Source organism: Oncorhynchus clarkii, chromosome 19, assembly GCF_045791955.1.
Source record: "Oncorhynchus clarkii lewisi isolate Uvic-CL-2024 chromosome 19, UVic_Ocla_1.0, whole genome shotgun sequence".
Taxonomy (NCBI): Eukaryota; Metazoa; Chordata; class Actinopteri; order Salmoniformes; family Salmonidae; genus Oncorhynchus; species Oncorhynchus clarkii.
Genome location: NC_092165.1, coordinates 38943626 through 38965608, shown reverse-complemented (window position 1 = coordinate 38965608; position 21983 = coordinate 38943626).

The following is a 21983-nucleotide window of genomic DNA, read 5'->3' as shown; positions in this document are numbered from 1 at the left end:
CATAAACACTGCCGGAATGACAGTCCCACTGAAGCCTGAGCTAAATTTAGCCCCCACACAGAAAGGTGATTGGTGAGCAGAGAGAGATGCCTGCTCTGGCTGTGGCGGGGGTCTGGAAGAGAATATTTCATTTTCTATTCATGTTGTCGACCGATTCATAACCAGGGACAGACATGTCAAAGCCGGTGCATGAGAGAATGTTTGCATGTCACTGCTGTGTTGCCGTGTCATAACTAGGGGCAGGAGCTTTTTCCTCACCACGTGACCTGACCAGTTTTTCATGGCTATAATCATAATCAGTCAATCATGACAGTTTCCCTGTTACTGCACTGTTCACACAGTCCACTCGAACCGACTCCCTGCCTCCTCCACTGTCATTGTTACTGTGAGAACAGGATGCTAAGGGTGGTGTGGTGTGGGGTGTGGTGGGGGGGGTTGACTCCATACTGTTGCGGTGCTGACTAAGAATCAGGGACACATACTGGATTTATTGCATTAGCTTTGATGTAATGATGGTGCTCGCTGTGGTTCTGTTCTCCCTCACCTGTTGGTTCGGTGCCGGAGTCTGTTGATAATAAGAGGGATGACAGGGTGTGTGTGTGCGCTAATGACAGTGGTGTGTGTGTGTGTGTGTGTGTGTGTGTGTGTGTGTGTGTGTGTGTGTGTGGTAAACAGTAGTTTATTTAAGGGCTTGCTGAGGAGACTGGCTCCTTTGCCAAGGCTGGGAAAGTCTTACTGGGAGAGACAGTCTGGCACTGGTCTCCCTGCCTGCCACTCCCACAGACAGTCTGGAGCTGTATACCCCCCCGCCCCCAACCCTCCTCCAACACAACCAAACCCACACCCCCTACACTACCACACCCAATGCCTTCCCAGGCTGCTACTGCTGCTACTGCTTTACAATCAACTGAAACACACACTCACTCCCACCCCACCACGCCCATTGGCCCGGTGCCAATTCCTGAACTTATCACAGCTTGTCACAACAGTTTCAACAAACAAATTATTTAGAGAAGGGAAATTGGTTTGCAAGTGCTGAGTAAATCATCAAGACCTGTGCTATGATTATTATCCTCACCACAGAAAGTAAACTGCTTTCCCTAGTGTTGAATGAAGATCCCATTCATCCACTTACACTCAAATGGCTCAACATGTAAGAACAAAGCCCTGGTGCAAACTCTGTGGTACAGTCATAGTCTGGGAGGTGGGGGTCTATGATGTCATCCAGCCCATAGAATCCACGTCATGTCTGCCTGCTCCTCTCCCATCACTTCGGCTAATGACCTGAAGGGCCAGTCCGTATGCAGCTAGTTGGGCGAGAGAGAGAAACATATCTGAGATGGATACAAGACGCTTCAGATGGAAAAACAGCAGAGGCTCTTATTGTAGTGGCTATAGTGATGTCTAAAGCACTGCTAATTCAATTTAGCAAAGGTCAAGACAGAAAGAAGCAATGTTCTTTTCTTTGCACAGGAAGTACAGTGAAAAGTTTGGATTTGGGGTGTGGCGGTAGTCCCCTATTGATCAAAGCCAGTAAGAAGTAAATCAGCCACTCATAGAGGCTCTGCTCTTTGTTGAGTCACATACCATACCCTCAGGCTATGTGTTCAGAGGTTTACACTACGCAAAAGTATTTCACTCACCAATGCAGACTATCTATCTATATATGTCGGGCCTGCGCTCTCTTGTTTGTCCAGACAAGCTTAGACAGAAAGTAGCTGTTTAGGCAGAAAGTGGCTTAGCATTGACAGTAATGTGTGAGAGGGGAACAAAGGAGATTTCACGCCTTCATGTATTAAGGGTTCACAAGCCTCTTACAGTTTCTCAAATGATGTCGTCCTCTTACAGCCATTTGAGATCAGTGATGAGATAAGAACGTGTTTATTTTAAGCTTTGCCAAATTCTTTAGGCTCAGGCTGGAGATTAGAAGAGATGGTCCAGGCTGGAGATGAGAAGAGATGGTCCAGGCTGGAGATGAGAAGAGATGGTCCAGGCAGGAGATGAGAAGAGATGGTCCAGGCTGGAGATGAGAAGAGATGGGTTTGTGTTGGCAGAGACAAGCCGAGCTGGGTAATCACCAAGAGTGGAGAGACTTGGCTATACAGTAAAGAGAGGCACTTTATACCAACCAGCTCCAATCTCTTGTCTGCATATCCTGACATGATGTAGATGATGCACTTTCACAAGGTAAGACAGGTAGGGCGTGAGGAGGATGTGGAGCGTCAGTTCTGGGATAAGGTAGGGCAGAATAAATATTAATGGTGACACTGTGATGAGTGAGTATGTCTGGTCTAGTCTCTGGACTAGTCTGTCGTGTGTCATGGAATCCAAGTTGTATACGAGGCCTTTAATTAGAAATTTGTGGGAGAAATTTGACTTTAATTCTTAAACATCTAAGCCGTTGGGTTGTGGGGTTCTAAAATGACATATGGAATTGTTTTAAGATGGTCATACTATGGATCTTAGGACCCCTTTAGGTGTAACACATTTTTGGCCTGCTCAGAGAAACAACACTCATAAATGGCAAAAAAAGAAAGTCAAAAGATACATCATTAGAAACAAGGTTTTGAAGTGTTTTTCCAATATCTCAGGATTTTTGTTTTTTGTTTTACACATATTTAGCCCCTTTTTGGGGTAGGCACAAAACTACCTCCATACTTCCATACATTTGTTAAAACCGATACTGGTTACCGTCAGACACCTGTGAGGGTTGAATAGACAAACGGAGAACACCATCGTGTTCGTGAGAATCTCCCTTTTCCACAGTGGGTGACATCAAACCAAGATGGCGGTGCAGTAGGATGTGTATATCTGTCTTTGTCTTATCCCGTGTCTTATCTCTTGTAAATAGCCAGTCTTTTTTGTATACAGTATATCTTAATATTGTAACGGCTTTCTTCTATCTCCTCCTCGGACGAGGAGGTGTAGCAAGGATCGGACCAAAATGCAGCGTGTAGATTGCGATCCATGTTTAATGAACAAACGTAAACATGAATTAATACAAACACTACAAAACAAAAGAACGTAATGAACGAAACGAAAACCGAAACAGCCTATACTTGTGTAAACTAACAAAGACAGGAACAAGGACACTAAGGACAATCACCCACGACAAACTCAAAGAATATGGCTGCCTAAATACGGTTCCCAATCAGAGACAACGATAAACACCTGCCTCTGATTGAGAACCACTCCAGACAGCCATAGACTTTGCTAGATCACCCCACTAGCTACAATCCCAATACATACACACCAAAACCCCAAGACAAAACACACCACAATACAAAAACCCCATGCCACACCCTGGCCTGACCCAATACATGAAGATAAACACAAAATACTTTGACCAGGGCGTGACAAATATCACTTCTATCTACGAACTAAATATACTTTCCTGCAACCTGCCTCACCCAATGTGGTGCGGATCTGTTATTTTTATTTCTTATAACTGGAACTTTCATCAGGAGCTAGCCAGCTAACTAGCTACTAGTCTTTGTTAGCCACGGCTAGCTGGCCTCGCCTTTTTCCCCCCGGAATCAGCCAGCCTTAGCTCGGACAATCACCTGCCAGTCTGCACAGCGTGATATCAACCCAGGACATATCGGACTTTGTCTCTCTACCATATCACGTTATTCCTGCCGCTCTCGATCATTACACTGGATCATTACTCCTAGCTAGCGAGTGGCTACTGTTAGCTAACACCTCTGTCCTGAAGCAAGCACCAGCTAGCCTCGAGCGAGGCCCATATACAAACTAATTCTAGGGCTACAATTACCTCCTTTGCCAATTGGCCTGGACCCTTTATTGTCGACACTGAGCCCTGCCGATCCATCACGACTGGACTGCCGACGTGATCGTCCAATGTGGTCTCAACAGGCTATTCTGCTACGATATCGCCGCAGAACCATCTACTAGCCCTGGCCCATTAGCTTTTCTGAATGCTGTGTCCCCTGCTCGCCCAGTGTAGTAGTGAATACCGTACAGCACCCTGTCTCACCTATTGCCATACTTTTGACCCTATGATCACTTGGCTACACAGCTGATGGCCCCTGGACTGTTTCAATAACACGATGCCTCATTTTGTTTACCTGTCGGCCCCAGTCTCGAACTCAGGTCCTGTATGTATCTAACTGACCCGCTCTGCCCTTTCTTTGCCATTTACCCGTTGTTGTCTTAGCTCTCCTGATCAACACCTGTGATTGCTTTATGCCTCTCTCTAATGTCAATATGCCATGTCTACTGCTGTCTTGGCTAGTTTTATTGCTTTATTTCACTGTAGAGCCCTCAGTCCCACTCAAATTGCCTTAGATAGCTATTTTGTTCCACCCCCACACATGCGGAGACCTCACTTATGTTATTGATAACTCCAGATATGAAACCTCTCTCCTCATCACGCAATGCATAGGTTTACCTCCACTGTACTCACATCTTACCATACCCTTGTCTGTACATTATGTCTTGAATCTATTCTACCACACCCAGAAATCTGCTCCTTTTATTCTCTGTCCCCAACGCACTAGACGACCAGTTCTTATAGCCTTTAGCCGTACCCTTATCCTACTCCTCCTCTGTTCCTCTGGTGATGTAGAGGTTAACCCAGGCCCTGTAGTCCCCAGTTCCACTCCTATTCCCCAGGTGCTATCATTTGTTGACTTCTGTAACCGTAAAAACCTTGATTTCATGCATGTTAACATCAGAAGCCTCCTCCCTAAGTTTGTTTTTTCACTGCTTTAGCACACTCCGCCAACCCTGATGTCCTAGCCGTGTCTGAATCCTGGCTTTTAGGAAGGCCACCAAAAATTCTGAAATTTCCATCCCCAAGTATAACATTTTCCGCAAAGATAGAACTACCAAAGGGGGTGGAGTTGAAATCTACTGCAGAGCTAGTCTGCAGAGTTCTGTCATGCTATCCAGGTCTGTGCCCAAACAGTCTCTCACTGTTGCCACTTGTTACAGACCCCCCTCAGCCCACAGCTGTGCCCTGGACACCATATGTGAATTAATTGCCCCCCATTTATCTTCAGAGTTTGTACAGTTAGGTGACCTAAACTGGGATATGCTTAACACCCCGACCATCCGACAATCTAAGCTAGATGCCCTCAATCTCTCCCAAATGATCATGGAACCTACCAGGTAAAACCACAAATCCGTAAACTTGGGCACCCTCATATATATCATCCTGACCAACCTGCCCTCTACATACACCTCTGCTGTCTTCAACCAGGATCTCAGAGATCACTGCCTCATTGCCTGCGTCCATAATGGGTCCGCGGTCAAATGACCACCCCTCATCACAGTCAAACGCTCCCTAAAACACTTCAGCGAGCAGGCCTTTCTAATTGACCTGGCCCGGGTATCCTGGAAGGATATTGACCTCATTCCATCAGTATAGGATGCCTGGTTATTCTTTTAAAATGCTTTCCTCACCATCTTAAATAAGCATGCCCCGTTCAAAAAATGTAGAACCAGGAACAGATATAGCCCTTGATTCACTCCAGACCTGACTGCCCTTGACCAGCACAAAAACATCCTGTGGTGTACTGCATTCGCATCGAATAGCCTCCGTGATATGCAACTTTTCAGGGAAGTTAGGAACCAATATACACAGTTAGGAAAGCAAAGGCTAGCTTTTTCAATCAGAAATGTTCATCCTGTAGCACAAACTCCAAAACGTTCTGGGACACTGTAAAGTCCATTGAGAATAAGAGCACCTCCTCACAGGCAAGGAAACACTGTCACCACCGATAAATCTATGATTATCGAGAATTTCAATAAGCATTTTTCTACAGCTGGCCTTGCTTTCCACCTGGCTACCCCTACCCCGGTCAACAGTTCTGCACCCCCCCACAGCAACTTGCCCAAGCCTCCCCATTTCTGCTTCACCCAAATCCAGATAGCCGATGTTCTGAAAGAGCTGCAAAATCTGGACCCCTACAAATCAGCTGGACTAGACAATCTGGACCCTCTCTTTCTAAAATTATCAGGCGCAAGTGTTGCAACCCCTATTACTAGCCTGTTCAACCTCTCTTTCGTATCGTATGAGATCCCCAAAGATTGGAAAGCTGCCGCGGTCATCCCCCTCTTCAAAGGGGGAGACACTCTTGACACAAACTTTTACAGACCTATATTTATCCTACCCTGCATTTCTAAGGTCTTTGCCAAGCCAAGTTAATAAACAGATCACCGACCATTTCGAGTCCCACTGTCTCCGCTATGCAATCTGGTTTCCGAGCTGTTCATGGCTGCCCCTCAGCCACGCTCAAGGTCCTAAACGATATCATAATCGCCATCGACTAAAGACAATACTGTGCAGTCTTATTCATCAACCTAGGCTTTCGACTCTGTCAGTCAACGCATTCTTATCGGCAGACTCAACAGCCTTGGTTTCTCAAATGACTGCCTCGCCTGGTTCACCAACTACTTCTCAGATAGAGTTGAGTGTGTCAAATCGGAGGGCCTGTTGTCCAGACCTCTGGCAGTCTCTATGGGGGTGCCACAGGGTTCAATTCTCGGGAATGCTCTTTTCTCTGTATACTTCAATGATGTCGTTCTTGCAGCTGGTGATTCTCTGATCCACCTCTACGCAGACGACACCATTCTGTATACTTCTGGCCCTTCTTTGGACTCTGTGTTAACTAACCTCCAGACGATCTTCAATGCCATGCAACTCTCCTTCCGTGGCCTCCAACAAGTAAAACTACATGCATGTTCTTCCACCCGATCGCTGCCCGCACCGGCCCACACGCCTAGCATCACTACTCTGGACGGTTCTGACATTGAATATGTGGGCAACTTCAAATACCTAGGTGTCTGGTTAGACTGTATACTCTCCTTCCAGACTCATATTAAGCATCTCCAATCCAAAATTAAATCTAGAATCATCTTCCTATTTCGCAACAAAGCATCCTTCACTCATGCTGCCAAAAATAGCCTCGTAAAACTGACTATCCTATCGATCCTTGACTTCGGCGATGTCATTTACAAAATAGCCTCCAACACTCAACTCAATGCTCTCGTTGGCTGGCCCTCACCTCATATTCGTCGCCAAACCCACTGGCTCCAGGTCATCTATAAGTCCTTGCTAGGTAAGGCCCCAACTTATCTCAGCTCACTGGTCACCATAGCAGCACCCACCCGTAGCACGCGGTATATTTCACTGGTCACCCCCAAAGGCAATTCCTCTTTGGCCGCCTTTCCTTCCAGTTCTCTGCTGCCAATGACTGGAAAGAATTACAAAAATCACTGAAGCTGGAGACTCATATCTCCCTCACTAACTTTAAGCATCAGCTATCAGAGCAGCTTACAGATCATTGCACCTGTACATATCCCATCTGTAAATAGTCCATCCAACTACCTCATCCCCATATTGTTATTTATTTATTTTCTCCTTTGCACCCCAGTATCTCTACCCGCACATTAATCTTCTGCACATCTATCATTCCAGTATTTATTTGTGAAATTGTAATTAATTTTCCACTATGGCCTATTTATTGCCTTACCTCCCTAATCTTACCTCATTTGCACACACTGTATATAGACTTTTCTATTGTGTTATTGACTGTGCGTTTGTTTATTCCATGTGTAACTCTGTGTTGTTGTTTGTGTCACACTGCTTTTCTTTAACTTGGCCAGGTCGCGGTTGTAAATGAGAACTTGTTCTCAACTGGATTACCTGGTTAAATAAAAGTGAAATAAAAGTAAATAAAATAAAATTAGTTTGTAGCTCAAACGGTTTGGATGCTACAAACAGAAGTTGGCACATCGATGGTACCGACTTCAGACGAGTCCCCTGATGCTTGTCGGGGTTGTAGAGCAAAACGTAGACCATCATCGTGCTCGTGAGATGTTTCTAGGTCATACCGCTCAGACGCTACAGACGTTTTCATGAGAAGACCAATTTTTGTGATGTCTCATGGTCAAATCAAATAAAACACAAACAAAAATCAAACAAAACACTGCTCTACCACCTTTCTCCACAGATGTGAGACATTGGCGGATGTGATGGATTAAGACACATTCAATGCAAAAAGAACCTGATATCTTTAGCTTAAACTTACAGTTTTTTTTATTTTATTATGTTACTTAGATTGAGGCACCTGTGCGTCAATCGATTCTAGGGTTTTTAATCATGGGGTGGTGCTTATATTTGTCCTGTACACACTTGCACAATAGTGTAATGGAAATGTGTTTCCCAACTCCCCCTGAGACACCCACAGGGAGTGGGGTCACAATTGTCCAGTGCCCCTGGAGTAATTAGGGTTAAGTGCCTTGCTCAAAGACACATCAACAGATTTTTCACCCTGTCGGCTCCAGGATTCAAACCATCAGCCTTTCGGTTACCGCCCAACCCTCTCAAATCAAGGCTACCCACCACCTAGTGGATCTCAAGCTATATGTGCAAACTCTAGTATAATTGATGCCCTGTCTGCCAGAAACATGCACACACACTCCTGAGGGCAGCAGCTGCTGTGGACCCCATGCCTGACCAGTTCCCTAACAACCTTAACGAACACTGACACACATACACTGACACATGACACACACACCAAACTACACCGACACAAGCAATGTCCCCGGCATCAACACCAACACACTCCTGTTACCATACCCAGGTCACAGTGTTTTTCATATGTATTCACTCAGCTGCTAGGGCCAACCACTGCAGGAACATGAAGGGGAATCTGTGAGCTGGGGTTGTCTGTGGTGTCTCAGATTCCCTTTCAGGTCAAAGGTCTGTGCATCACAACAGACTGCAGATCTCAGCTGTGACTTTCTGAAGGTTTGTTTTTCTGATAATATCAGCACAGGCCAAGCAGATTTTGGAAGCATCCCTCTCTGTCTGAGTTTCTATTGGAGTGATGAGCGAGCCTGTTACCGATCACACCATCCATGTGTCAGGAGCCTGGGTCTGAATCCGAACCATGTGCTGGAAATTCCTGGAGTGAGTGGAGCATAGCCCCATCTAACCTGTCTGTCCAGGGCTGCTGCAGGATCTCAAGGAAGGGGAGGTGGTGGAGGAGGAGCTGGCCGGGAGACCTGGTGAGGCTCCACGGTCTTGGATGCTGTCAGCTAAAGCCCAGCATGGAACACTTTGACTGGGGCTGATCAACAACAGGAGGAATGGGGGATAGGGAAAGGACTGAGGACAAGGGTACCTGGCTAAACGCCCACAAGGTTTGAGATTAGGATCACCACAAACTCTACTGACCTGTAACATTGTACAAGATGTTTAACTCCTACACCAGAGGATAATATGTACCTTGTCCTGGTGTGTCTGGCTCCTCTTAAAGTTTTCATCCCTAATATTTGAATATGGGGGGAAAAAATCTGAGGTAAACCTGCTTTCTCCTTGTGACTGTCACTTTATGATTTCTCTTAATGTTCTGGCCTGGATATGACGTTATGACTGAAATGACAAAAAAAGTACAGCACATGCAGGGAAAACATGGTAAATGAATAATGCTGAAGCTAAACCTGTCTGCAGATGGTTAAGGGGGAGACAGAGAGTGAGGCTGTAGCTGGCATGGAGCCCATGGCTGTATAAGGTTGTGCAGCCTGTCAAAGGGTGGTTTTGTCTATCATTCTGCTGCTGAACCTGTGGAACAGCTGGGATTCAAACTTTCCCCAAACAGACATACACATCATCTTCATAGGTGAATATCTTTAGAGTGGGGCTACCTTTGAATAGTGTCCAACTCACTAGCCTGTTCTGTCTAGCCAGTAGGCCTAGGAGTTCGACTAGAGCACAGGGTGTGGAGCTATGGTCAGTGGCGTACCACACACACCCACAGCCCTCGCAATGCGGGGGTGCCCACAAGCTCTGGGGGCCCCCTGGAAATTAGCTTTATAAAAACAGCAACATTTTCTCTCATCCTCAAGGCAAAATGTGTAGATTAGCTATAAAACTGAATTTCAGGCAGTTCAGCCTGCCGTCTTTCCTGACTGTGATCTGGGCCAATGATCTGGGCAAAAATAAAGTGTGTAGAGAGTGACTTCTACAAAAAAGTATCGTCAGGTAAAGTCATTAAGGCCTGGGTGGGTTCAGGCCTGTGTATCTGGGTCATTGTAGTTAAAAGCAGCAGCAGCAGGTCAGGGAATACCTTGGGTACTCCAGTGCTGTATGGGATGCCCTGGCACTGCGATAGCCCTCACTACGCTACCCTGGGTTAGTCTATTACTGACCCAGTCCCATATATTTACCTGATGTGGGCACTGCATTACCCTGGATCATTCTTTTCATAGAGACTCAACCCTGGTCCACTGACCCAACACCACCACCACCATCTCTACATCTACCACCACCACCATCACCACCTCTACCACCACCATCGCCACCTCTACAACCACCACCACCATCACCACCTCTACCACCACCATCACCACCTCTACCACCACCACCACCATCATCACCTCTACCACCACCATCACAACCTCTACCACCACCACCATCAACCCCATCTACCACAACCATTACCACCACCACTACATCCACCACCAGCCCTACCACTACTACCACCACCTCCAACACCACCATCTCCACCACCACCACCTCTACCACCACCACCATTACCACTACCACTACAGTACCAACACCACTACTGTGTTAATTAACCTCATGTGGATACGCCTCACTCTTGGGATCCTAGGAGGTCCTGAAATGGGCTGTCCATTTTCTACCAGATGTATTTTCCTCTCCAGCAGATTATCTGGTAGAGTGACACAGGGATTTTTTTAGTTTTTAGTTTATTTGATTTAGTTCATTCGTGATTGCAGTCGACAAGACTGAATTATCCAGAATGCACAGATACATAGACAATCCTTAAAAAACACAAGATACTACATTCAATAAAAAATGTCCTAGCTAACAAGAAATTACAATTTAAAAGTCTAATTTGGTTATTAAACAGTCTGATGACAGTCTATTTATCTTTGCATTGATGCTGGACAGTTGTCTCTGGTTGCGGAGGACTCTACCAGTGCTGTTTCCCCTTCTGTGTAGTAGGATGTCATATAGAGAGAGGGTGGTCAGGTTGGTGCATCATGCCAGTGACCAATCTTACTGCTGCTTGTTCTCTCTGTGACCGTAGTGGTGGAAGGTTCAGTGGAATGCTAGCCTTAAAGCACTGGACAGCCCAATGTCGTTGATGAAGCCAGTTTCCAGTGTATCCTCAAAGATGACTCTCTGAGTGGACTTGTGGAGCAGGAAGAGACAAGATGACCCCACCCTGTGGGACCCCAGATGTTACCGCTGTCCATGAGCTGTACATTCCATTTGTAGTCACCCTCTGTGTTCCCCCTGTTGTGGAGTTGTGAAGCCAGGTTAATAGCCTTGGACACAGACACAGACTGGCCAGATGCTGGAGGAGTTAAACATGGTCAACACGTCTGCCAACAGAATCTGGATCGTTGTGGGTTTCTTTGAGTCTGTTTCTATAAGCCAGGTGTGTTAGGCTATGACCAGCACATTTGTTGTGTTGTGTTTAGGCAAGTATGCATACTGTTTTTTGCATTCTTCAAGAGCAACTGGTATGTGCTTCTTGACAATGAGCCTTTCCTGACTTTGCCCAGACAGGATGTTATAGAGATTGGTAAATCACCAATCACTTTTCTCTCCAGGAATGGGGACCTTAGGAAAAGGGCAGATGTTAGTGAGTGACCACTGGAGCTAGATCCTCTGCAAATTCCTTCAGTAACCTCTGTGAAGTTCTTCAGGTTAGATGGCTGGTTAAACGTTGAACAGACCAGATGATTCATCCCATTATGGCTACAGCTCTGTGTTAATCATTGAACTAACTGACACCAGAACATAATCACAGGCCAGTCATCTGATGGGCTGCGAAACTGTGGTATGCCACTGGCTATGATGACATGTCTCCTCCTTAAAGGCATGATGCTATCTGAGAGAGAGGTGACATGACGGGGAAGGGTGAAGAGGGCCGTGACCTGTCTCAAAGTGTTCCTCTGTAGCCTACTCCACTCTACGCAGGGGTGAGTTCACAGGAGTCACTTAAACATGTTTCCTTTGTCTCAGCTTGCCAATCCGAAGAGAAGGTCCACCCTTTCAGAGGAAGTTAGCAATCCAGTGCCAAGCTGGGGAATATTGGAGAAAGGCCTATGGAGAGAGAAAGAGGTGTTTGGTTCAAAGACCTAAGAGTCAGACGTCAGCAGAAAGTTGACTCCCAAAATGGTTATTTGGTTTCACACGGTGGAAAAACACAGGTCGTTTCTTGTTTCGGGCATCAAAGAAAACCTTTTTTTAATGCTGGTCATGTTCATGTGTCAGGTTGATCTGTGTTTATACATGAACCTGTCTGGAGCTAGACTGCTACTGTGATCAAACCAGTAATGTCATGTCCTGATACCGCAGTAGCCATATACTGTGTTCCATGTAATAATCATAATACATTGTTCCTTCTAAAAAAGGCCCACTCCTTTATAAAATGATTGAAAATGCATGTAAATGTCATAGAATGGCCCTTTAATGGAAAACCCCCCAAATGCCTATCATCTAGATGGAACTACATGAGCATAAGTCTCCTTCTGAGCCATCTAAAACAGGTCATAATGGCTGTGAATATACTGTACTGTCATTTTTCAGTAAAGCTCTTCCTATATGCATCTTATGACTACGTCTACTCTTTGATTTAGTCAATTTTTGGGCTGTCATGTTGTGGGTTTTCCTCATGCAGGAAATCTCTGTAGAAATGTGCAGATGAGAACACGTTTGATAAAAACACCAACCCAGAAGCTCAACATGTGGGTGGATTCTAATGAATGACTGAATTTTTTAAATGATTTGTATCATCCTTTCTAATATCGTCTTCCTTTGAGGGTGTACATTTTCACATTTTAGCTGCTCCTGTGGTTGTTGGTTTTGATTTCATTTAATTTCTTCTGTAACCACATGTACAAAAATGCACCTCAGTACTCTGACAGCAGCCATATGGATTTCATACCTTTACTGCAGAGTGAAAGTAATGTTTTGAATCAGAGGGAGACAGACTAGTGAGACAAAGAGAGACACAGAGAGAGAAGCCCAGAGAGACAGACACAGAATGAGCAACAGAGCACAGTGCAGGTTTTGACACTGACAGGATTTTGTGAAAGAGCCACACCACTCTCACGCTTGACATGCTGTCCCATTATGACAGGCGATTTGGGACTTAATCACGCATTAAGCCTTATTGTTGCACCTCCGGCCAACTGTTGACACAGAGCTCGGTCAATCCGGTGATCGCACCACGGTCACCATGTCCTGGGCCAACCCCTCAGGCACTGTCCACTGGGCCACCGTGAGTGGAAATGGCATGACGTAAGGCCGTTCAGTCTCTGTGTGTGTGTGAGAGAGAGAGAGAGAGAATGAGAGAGAGAGAGAGAGAGAGAGAGAGAGAGAGAGAGAGAGAGAGAGAGAGAGAGAGAGAGAGAGAGAGAGAGAGAGAGAGAGAAAGGGGTCAGAGAGTCAACACGTTCGTGTGACCGGGTGTCTGTCTGTGCAGCATCCACTGAACTGGCGCTGACTAGAAGCTTGCTATGATGTCTGGACTAGAGCAGTTTAAGGGCCATCACACATTGCTGGGCCTTTTAGCGAATGGATACAATAGTGTTACCCGAATGTTTACTAAAATTCTAACGGATAAATGTATTCTACCATTGTACTGACAAAACACTGTAAAGCATCTACACGTATATAATTTACAAATGAATGTGCATACACTTGTATCACTTTGCATCACATCCGTCACACCCTGATCTGTTTCACCTGTCTTGTGCTTGTCTCCACCCCCCACCAGGGGTCTCCCATTTTCCCCCATTATCCCCTGTGTACTCATATCTGTTGGTCTGTTGCCAGTTCGTCTTGTCTTGTCAAGTCTTGCCAGCGTGTTTTCCCATTTTCCAGTATCTGCCCTGACCCTGAGCCTGCCTGCCATTCTGTCCCTTATTGACGCTGTTTTGGATTACCACTCCTATTTAGTATGGTCAGGGCGTGAGTTGGGTGGGCAGTCTATGTTTGTTTTTCTATGTTTTGGGGCATTTCTATGTTTTCGGCCTAGTATGGTTCTCAATCAGAGGCAGGTGTCATTAGTTGTCTCTGATTGAGAATCATACTTAGGTAGCCTGGGTTGCACTGTTTGTTGGGGGGTGATTGTCTATGTTGATGGCTTGTTTCAGCACAGTCCATATGATTAGCTTCACGGTTGTTATTTTGTTTACTGGTTTTGTATAGTTTTCAGTGTTCACTACTTTCTTTATTAAAGATTGACCATGGACACTTACCACGCCGCGTATTGGTCCTCAGATCCTTTTCGCCTCTCCTCTTCAGATGAAGAGGAAGACGGCCGTGACATACAGATTGTGGTTGTTGTGGATGGCTGTTCACAAATCTAAATGTGTTCTTGCAACAGCTGCATATTGCAGATCCCAGCCTATGGAAAAAAAGTGGGGCTTTTATTGCTCAATCTAATTAATGCTGAATTACATTGTTAATGTTGTAAATGTTGTAAATTACTATTGTAGCTGGAAACGGCTGGATTTTATGGAATATCTACATAGGCGTACAGAGGCCCATTATCAGCAACCATCACTCCTGTGTTCCAATGGCATGTTGTGTTAGCTAATCCAAGTTTATCATTTTAAAAGGCTAATTGATCATTAGAAAACCCTTTTGCAATTATGTTAACACAGCTGAAAACTGTCGTGATGATTAAATAAGCAATCAAACTGGCCTTCTTTAGACTAGTTGAGTATCTGGAGCATCAGCATTTGTGGGTTCGATTACAGGCTCAAAATGGCCAGAAACAAAGGACTTTCTTCTGAAACTCGTCAGTCTATTCTTGTTCTGAGAAATGAAGGCTATTCCATGTGAAAACTTGCCAAGAAACTGAAGATCTCGTACAACACTGTGTACTACTCCCTTCACAGAACAGAGAAAACAGGCTCTAACCAGAATAGAAAGAGGAGTGGGAGGCCCCAGTGCACAACTGAGCAAGAGGACAAGTACATTAGAGTGTCTTGTTTGAGAAACAGACACCTCACAAGTCCTCAACTGGCAGCTTCATTAAATAGTACCTGCAAAACACCAGTCTCAACGTCAACAGTGAAGAGGCGACTCCGGGATGCTGGCCTTCTAGGTAGAGTTGCAAAGAAAAAGCCATTTCAGACTGGCCAATAAAAAATAAAAGATTAAGATAGGTAAAAGAACACAGACACTGGACAGAGGAACTCTGCAAATGTTTCTCTTAACCCCAGAGCAAAATGAGTAGAATTGCATGAAATGAGTTATACAATTGCTAAATCTTCTCTCAACCCCATTGCAAAATGTGTAGAATTGCATCACACTTGCTTTAAAACTGTAAAATGTGTAGAATTGCAGGAGATTCACTCAAAATGTTTTTTTCTCTTCACTGTCAAGATGGGGGCGCCTACAATATTTTGCTCTTAACGTAGGGGCCTCCAAAAGGCTAGGGCTGGCTGCATGTGTGGGTATGGATATGGGTATGCAGACCCAGGACCCACTGCAGCCATTCATAATGAGTTCAGAAGGGCTGCTGTTGCACATCCCTCCCTCTATTGGTTTGGGCTTGTCTGTAATTATGTAGCCTTGGGGATAATGTGCATGTAAGAGAGGCAGGCTGTGTCATAAACAAATAGATTATGATTTTATAAGGTGCTGAGCTCTTGTTACTATCTGCTGAACCAAAACCAGGTGGATTTTTACCTGATATGGCTTTGTAAAGGTTTTACAAAAAAATACTTTTTTGATTGAACTTTCAAACTGTTTACACCTACATAAGTAAACTTAAATAGTTGATGACTTACAGTAGTCAGTGAGAGGTGCCTGTTTTCCAATGCAGAGACTCTAAACCCTAGAACTGCTCTCAGACTGGGCTTTGTTAGACAGGAGCGACTGACTGCTCCATAAGGCAGATGTTGTGTTGTTAATACAGATGTTTTTGTAATAGGAGGGGGGACTGACTGACGGACATCCCCTGACATAGATAATGAAGTTATTAGGAAGGGGATCGCCTTACTGTAAAGAATGTCTTGGCTCACGTTACTTTTCCTTCTGCCTAAAAATGCATACTCACAGGAAATAGGAATCAACGTCAGCTATTCCTATGTACGACCCTCTTATTGTACTAAATCACATATACATTTTTTTCTCAGCATGAACAGCCTGGAGCTGCAGGAGGACTGTAAATGCTCATTGTTTTAGTCCTCCTCCCCAGACTTTGATGTGAAGGGTCGGGCAGAAGCCCCCTCTCTGCATTTCACAGGAGAATATTCAGTGTCAGGAACATCTGGGATTGCACTAAGTAAGGCTTACTTGGCAGGCGGTTGTATTGGCATTGACACCATCCTAACAACGCCTTTCATCTCTGTTTGAACATGTGGATTCAGCTCTAACTCTCTCTGGGCCATCACGGGAGGAGTTGTGGGCCTGCCGCCAGCACAGACCAAGGTGTGGCAGCAGCTCCCTCTGAGACGAGGAGGAATCTCATTGAACCCAGCCTCTTTCCCTTTCCCACTATCCTCGGGACTTAAATATTTCTCTCTCTCCACACACGCTATCCAGGACACTCCCTCCCCTTTGAATTCATACCATTATTACTCTATGCTACTTGATGCTGAATCTGGTGACGCCATTGAGAAATCCCTTCAATAAAAACGTTCTTATCTGTTCATTAAGGGATTTCTATGAGGAGTATCAGCGGGTAAAGTCATTAAGGCCTGGGTGGGTTCAGGCCTGTGTATCTGGGTCATTGTGTTTAAAAGCAGCAGCAGGTCAGGGAATACCTTGAGTACTCCGGTGCTGTATGGGATGCCCTGGCACTGCGATAGCCCTCACTACGCTACCCTGGGTCAGTCTATTACTGACCCAGTCCCATGTATTTACCTGATGTGGACACTACATTACCCTGGATCATTCTATTACTGACCGGGGTTTGTGTATGAAATGGTACCCTATTCATAGGGACAGGGATGCCATTTTGGACACAACCCTGGTCCACTGACCCACCACCACCACCACTACTGTGTTTACCTCATGTGGATACCCCTCACTTGTGGGATCATAGGAGATCCTGGAATGGGCTATCCATTTTCCACCAGATGCATCTTCCTCCCCAGCAGATTACATGTTCATTTCTCTACCATTTTAGGTAAACACAAAGTCCTTTTAGAGAATTTGGCAGTACGTCCATCCGGCCTCACAACCGCAGACCACTTGTCTGGATCAAGCCCAGGATCTCCACATGGCTTCTTCACCTGCGGGATCGTCTGAGACCAGCCAACCGGACAGCTGATAACACTGTGGGTTTGCACAACTGAAGAATTTCTGCTCAAACTTTCAGAACACGTCCCAGGGAAGCTCGTCTGCGTGCTCGTCATCCTCACCAGGGTATTGACCTGACAGAAGTTCGGCGTCGTAAACGACTTCAGTGGGCAAATGCTCACCTTCGATGGCCACTGGCACACTAAAGAAATGTACTCTTCACGGATGAATGCCTGTTTCAACTGTACCGGGCAGATGGCAGACAGCGTGTATGGCGTTGTGTGTGCGAGCAGTTTGCTGATGTCAACGTTGTGAACAGAGTGCCCCATGGAGGCAGTGTGGTTAGGGTATGGGCAGGCATAAGCTACGGACAACAAACACAATTGCATTTTATCGATGGCAATTTGAATGCACAGAGATACCGTGACAAGATCCTGAGGCCCATTGTCGTGCCATTCATCCGCCGCCATCACCTCATGTTTCAGCATGATAATGCACGGCCCCATGTCACACTTATCTGTACACAATTCCTGGAAGCTGAAAATGTCCCAGTTCATCCATGGCCTGCATACTCCAGACATGTCAACCATTGAGCTTGTTTGGGATGCTCTGGATCGACGTGTACAACAGCATATTCCAGTTCCCACCAATTCTTCACACAGCAATTGAATAGAAGTGGAACAACATTCCACAGGTCACGAGCAACAGCCTGATCAACTCTATGTGAAGGAGACGTGTCGCACTGCATGAGGCAAATGGTGGTCACACCAGATACTGACTGGTTTTCTGATCACGCCCTTACGCTTTTTAAGGTGTCTGTGACCAACAGATGCATATCTGTATTCCCAGTCATGTGAAATCCATACATTAGGGCCAAATTAATGTATAACATTAGGGCATAATAAAATTGTTGCATTTTTATTTTTGTTCAGTGTATGTAGCCCTGCTCCTAGTAACAGACAGCATTGTTGTAATCACAGCTAAAACAGTGTGATACTAGATATATGTGGAGTGGAGGTGGCTAACCTGTCTTAGACAGATACCTTTGACTGTAGCCAGTGACTCGTGGAATCTGGTGTTGGCTTACATAGCACATACTGGACGGTCGGAACACATACTGTACAGTGCGAGGTACTGGGTGCCATGAAGTCTTCCTCTCCTCTCCTCCCCCCTCTCCTCGCTCTCTCTTTGATTGTACAACCAAGTAGGTCAGTGATCCTGTACTGTACACACGTGACTTAACTGATATCTGATCCTGGATTCCAGACATTTCAAACCATGGAGCGTTACGGAGTCTATGCAGCTACATTACTGCCATCATAGTGAATGATTCTAACGCCAATCATTACATTTAAGATCCAATGCAGACGTTTTTATCTCAATATCAAACCATTTTTAGGTACTTTAATGTAAAGTAATTAAGTACTTTACTGGGATTTTTTTCAATCAAAAATTGTTAAAAAGAAACTAAAATAGCTTCCTACCAAAGGAAAATTTCTCAAGCAAGAATTTGCTAGAACTGCCTGGGAGTTGTCCGAGTGGGGAGGGGAAAACTGAAAAGTAGCTGGTGTGAGGTTCGGAACTCTTGCTTATTGGTCTATCAACTCATTTACGGCATGGTGTTGTCACCATGGAATGCCAAAACTCCATCCCACTAAAACAGGCTGAAACTTCAGGCGGTCTTTTCAAACAGGTCATACACTAAAAGGGCATTGTCATCATTTTCACAATTTCACAGTATTATTCCAACCTCAGTGTGTGAAAAGGGATCTACAGTGGCAAGAAAAAGTATGTGAACCCTTTGGAATTACCTGGAATTGTGCATAAATTGGTCATCAAATTTGATCTGATCTTCATGTAAGTGACAAGAGACAAACATAGTGTGCTTAAACTAATAACACACAAATTATTGTATTTTTCTTGTCTATATTGAATACATAATTTCAACATTCACAGTGTAGGTTGGAAAAAGTCTACTGTGTTTATTTTCAGCAAACTTAACATGTGTAAATATTTGTATGAACATAACAAGAATCAACAACTGAGACATAAAATGAACAAGTTCCACACACATGTGACTAACAGAAATTGAATAATGTGTCCCTGAACCAAGGGGGGTCCAAATCAAAAGTAACAGTCAGTATCTGGTGTGGCCACCAGCTGCATTAAGTACTGCAGTGCATCTCCTCCTCATGGACTGTACCAGATTTGCTAGTTCTTGCTGTGAGATGTACACCACTCTTCCACCAAGGCACCTGCAAGTTCCCGGACATTTCTGGGGGGAATGGCCCTAGCCCTCACCCTCCGATCCAACAGGTCCCAGACATGCTCAATGGGACTGAGATCCGGGCTCTTCGCTGGCCATGGCAGAACACTGACATACCTGTCTTGCAGGAAATCACACACAGAACGTGCAGTATGGCTGGTGGCATTGTCATGCTGGAGGGTCATGTCAGGATGAGCCTGCAGGAAGAGTACCACATGAGGGAGGAGGATGTCTTCCCTGTAACATACAGCTCTGAGATTGCCTGCAATGACAACAAGCTCAGTCCGATGATGCTGTGACACACCGCCCAGTCCATGACAGACCCTCCACCTCCAAATCGATCCCGCTCCAGAGTACAGGCCTCGGTGTAACACTCATTCCTTCGACAATAAACGCTAATCCGACCATCACCCCTGGTGAGGCAAAACCGCAACTCGTCAGTGAAGAGCACTTTTTTGCCAGTTCTGTCTGGTCCAGCGATGATGGGTTTGTGCCCATAGGCGACGTTGTTGCCGGTGATGTCTGGTGAGGACCTGTCTTACAACAGGCCTACAAGCCCTCAGTCCAGCCTCTCTCAGCCTATTGCGGACAGTCTGAGCACTAATGGAGGGATTGTGCATTCCTGGTGTAACTCTGGCAGTTGTTGTTACCATCCTGTGCCTGTCCCGCAGGTGTGATGTTCAGATGTACCGATCCTGTGCAGGTGTTGTTACACATGGTCTGCCACTGCAAGGATGATCAGCTGTCCATCCTGTCTCCCTGTAGCGCTGTCTTAGGCATCTCACAGTACGGACATTGCAATTTATTTCCCTGGCCACATCTGCAGTCCTCATGCCTCCTTGCAGCATGCCCAAGGCATGTTTACGCAGATGAGCAGGGACCCTGGGCATATTTCTTTTGGTGTTTTTCAGAGTCAGTAGAAAGGCCTCTTTAATGTCCTAAGTTTCCATAACTGTGACCTTAATTGCCTACCGTCTGTAAGCTGTTAGTGTCTTAACGGCCGTTCCACAGGTGCATGTTCATTAATTGTTTATGGTTCATTGAACAAGCATGGGAACAGTGTTTAAACACTTTATAATGAAGATCTGTGAAGTTATTTGATTTTTACAAATTATCTTTGAAAGACAGGGTCCTGAAAAAGGGATGTTACTTTTTTTGCTGAATTTATGTGAACCTCTAGGTTTAATGACTTCTCCAAAAGCTAATTGGAGTCAGGAGTCAGCTAACCTGGAGACCAATCAATGAGACAAGATTGGAGATGTTGGTTAGAGCTGCCTTGCTCTTTAAAAAAACACTCACAAAATTTGAGTTTGTATTCACAAGCAGCATTGCGAACCATGCCTCGAACACAAGTGATCTCAGAAGACCCAACATTAAGAATTGTTGACTTGCATAAAGCTGGAAAGGGTTACAAAAGCATCTCTAAAAGCCTTGATGTTCATAAGTCCACATTAAGACAAATTGTCTATAAATTGTCTATAAAAGTTCAGCACTGTTGCTACTCTCTCTAGGAGTGCCAGTCCTGCAAAGATGACTGCAAGAGCACAGCGCAGAACGCTCAATGAGGTTAAGAAGAATCCTAGTGTCAGCTAAAGACTTACAGAAATCTCTGGAACATGCTAACATCTTTGTTGACGAGTCTACGATACGTAAAACACTAAACAAGAATGGTGTTCATGGGAGGACACCACGGAAGAAGCCACTGCTGTCCAAAGAAAACATTGCTACATGTCTGAAGTTTGCAAAAGTGCACCTGGATGTTCCAAAATATTCTGTGGACAGATGAAACTGCAGTTCAGTTGTTTGGAAGGAACACACAAAACTATGTGTGGAGGAAAAAAGGCACAGCACACCAATGTCATAAACCTCATCCCAACTGTAAAGTATGGTATAGGGAGCATCATGGTTTGAGGCTGATTTGCTGCCTCAGGGCCTGGACAGCTTGCTATCATTGACGGAAAAAATTAATTCCCAAGTTTATCAAGACATTGTGCAGGAGAATGTTAGGCTATCTGTCCGCCAATTGAAGCTCAACAGAAGTTGGGTGCTGCAACAGGACAACGACCCAAAACACAAAAGTAAATCAACAGAATGGCTTCAACACAAGAAAATACACCTTCTGGAGTCCTGACCTCAACCCGATTGAGATGCTGTGGCATGACCTCAAGAGAGAAGTTCACACCAGACATCCCCAGAATATTGCTGAACTGAGACAGTTTTGTAAAGAGGAATGGTCCAAAGTTCCTCCTGACCGTTGTGCAGGTCTGATCCACAACTACAGAAAATGTTTGGTTGAGGTTATTGCTGCCAAAGGAGGGTCAACCAATTATTAAATTCAAGGGTTCATCAACTTTTTCCACCTTGCACTGTGAATGTTTACACGGTGTGTTCAATAAAGACATGACAACGTATAATTGTTTGCGTGTTATTCGTTAAAGCAGACTG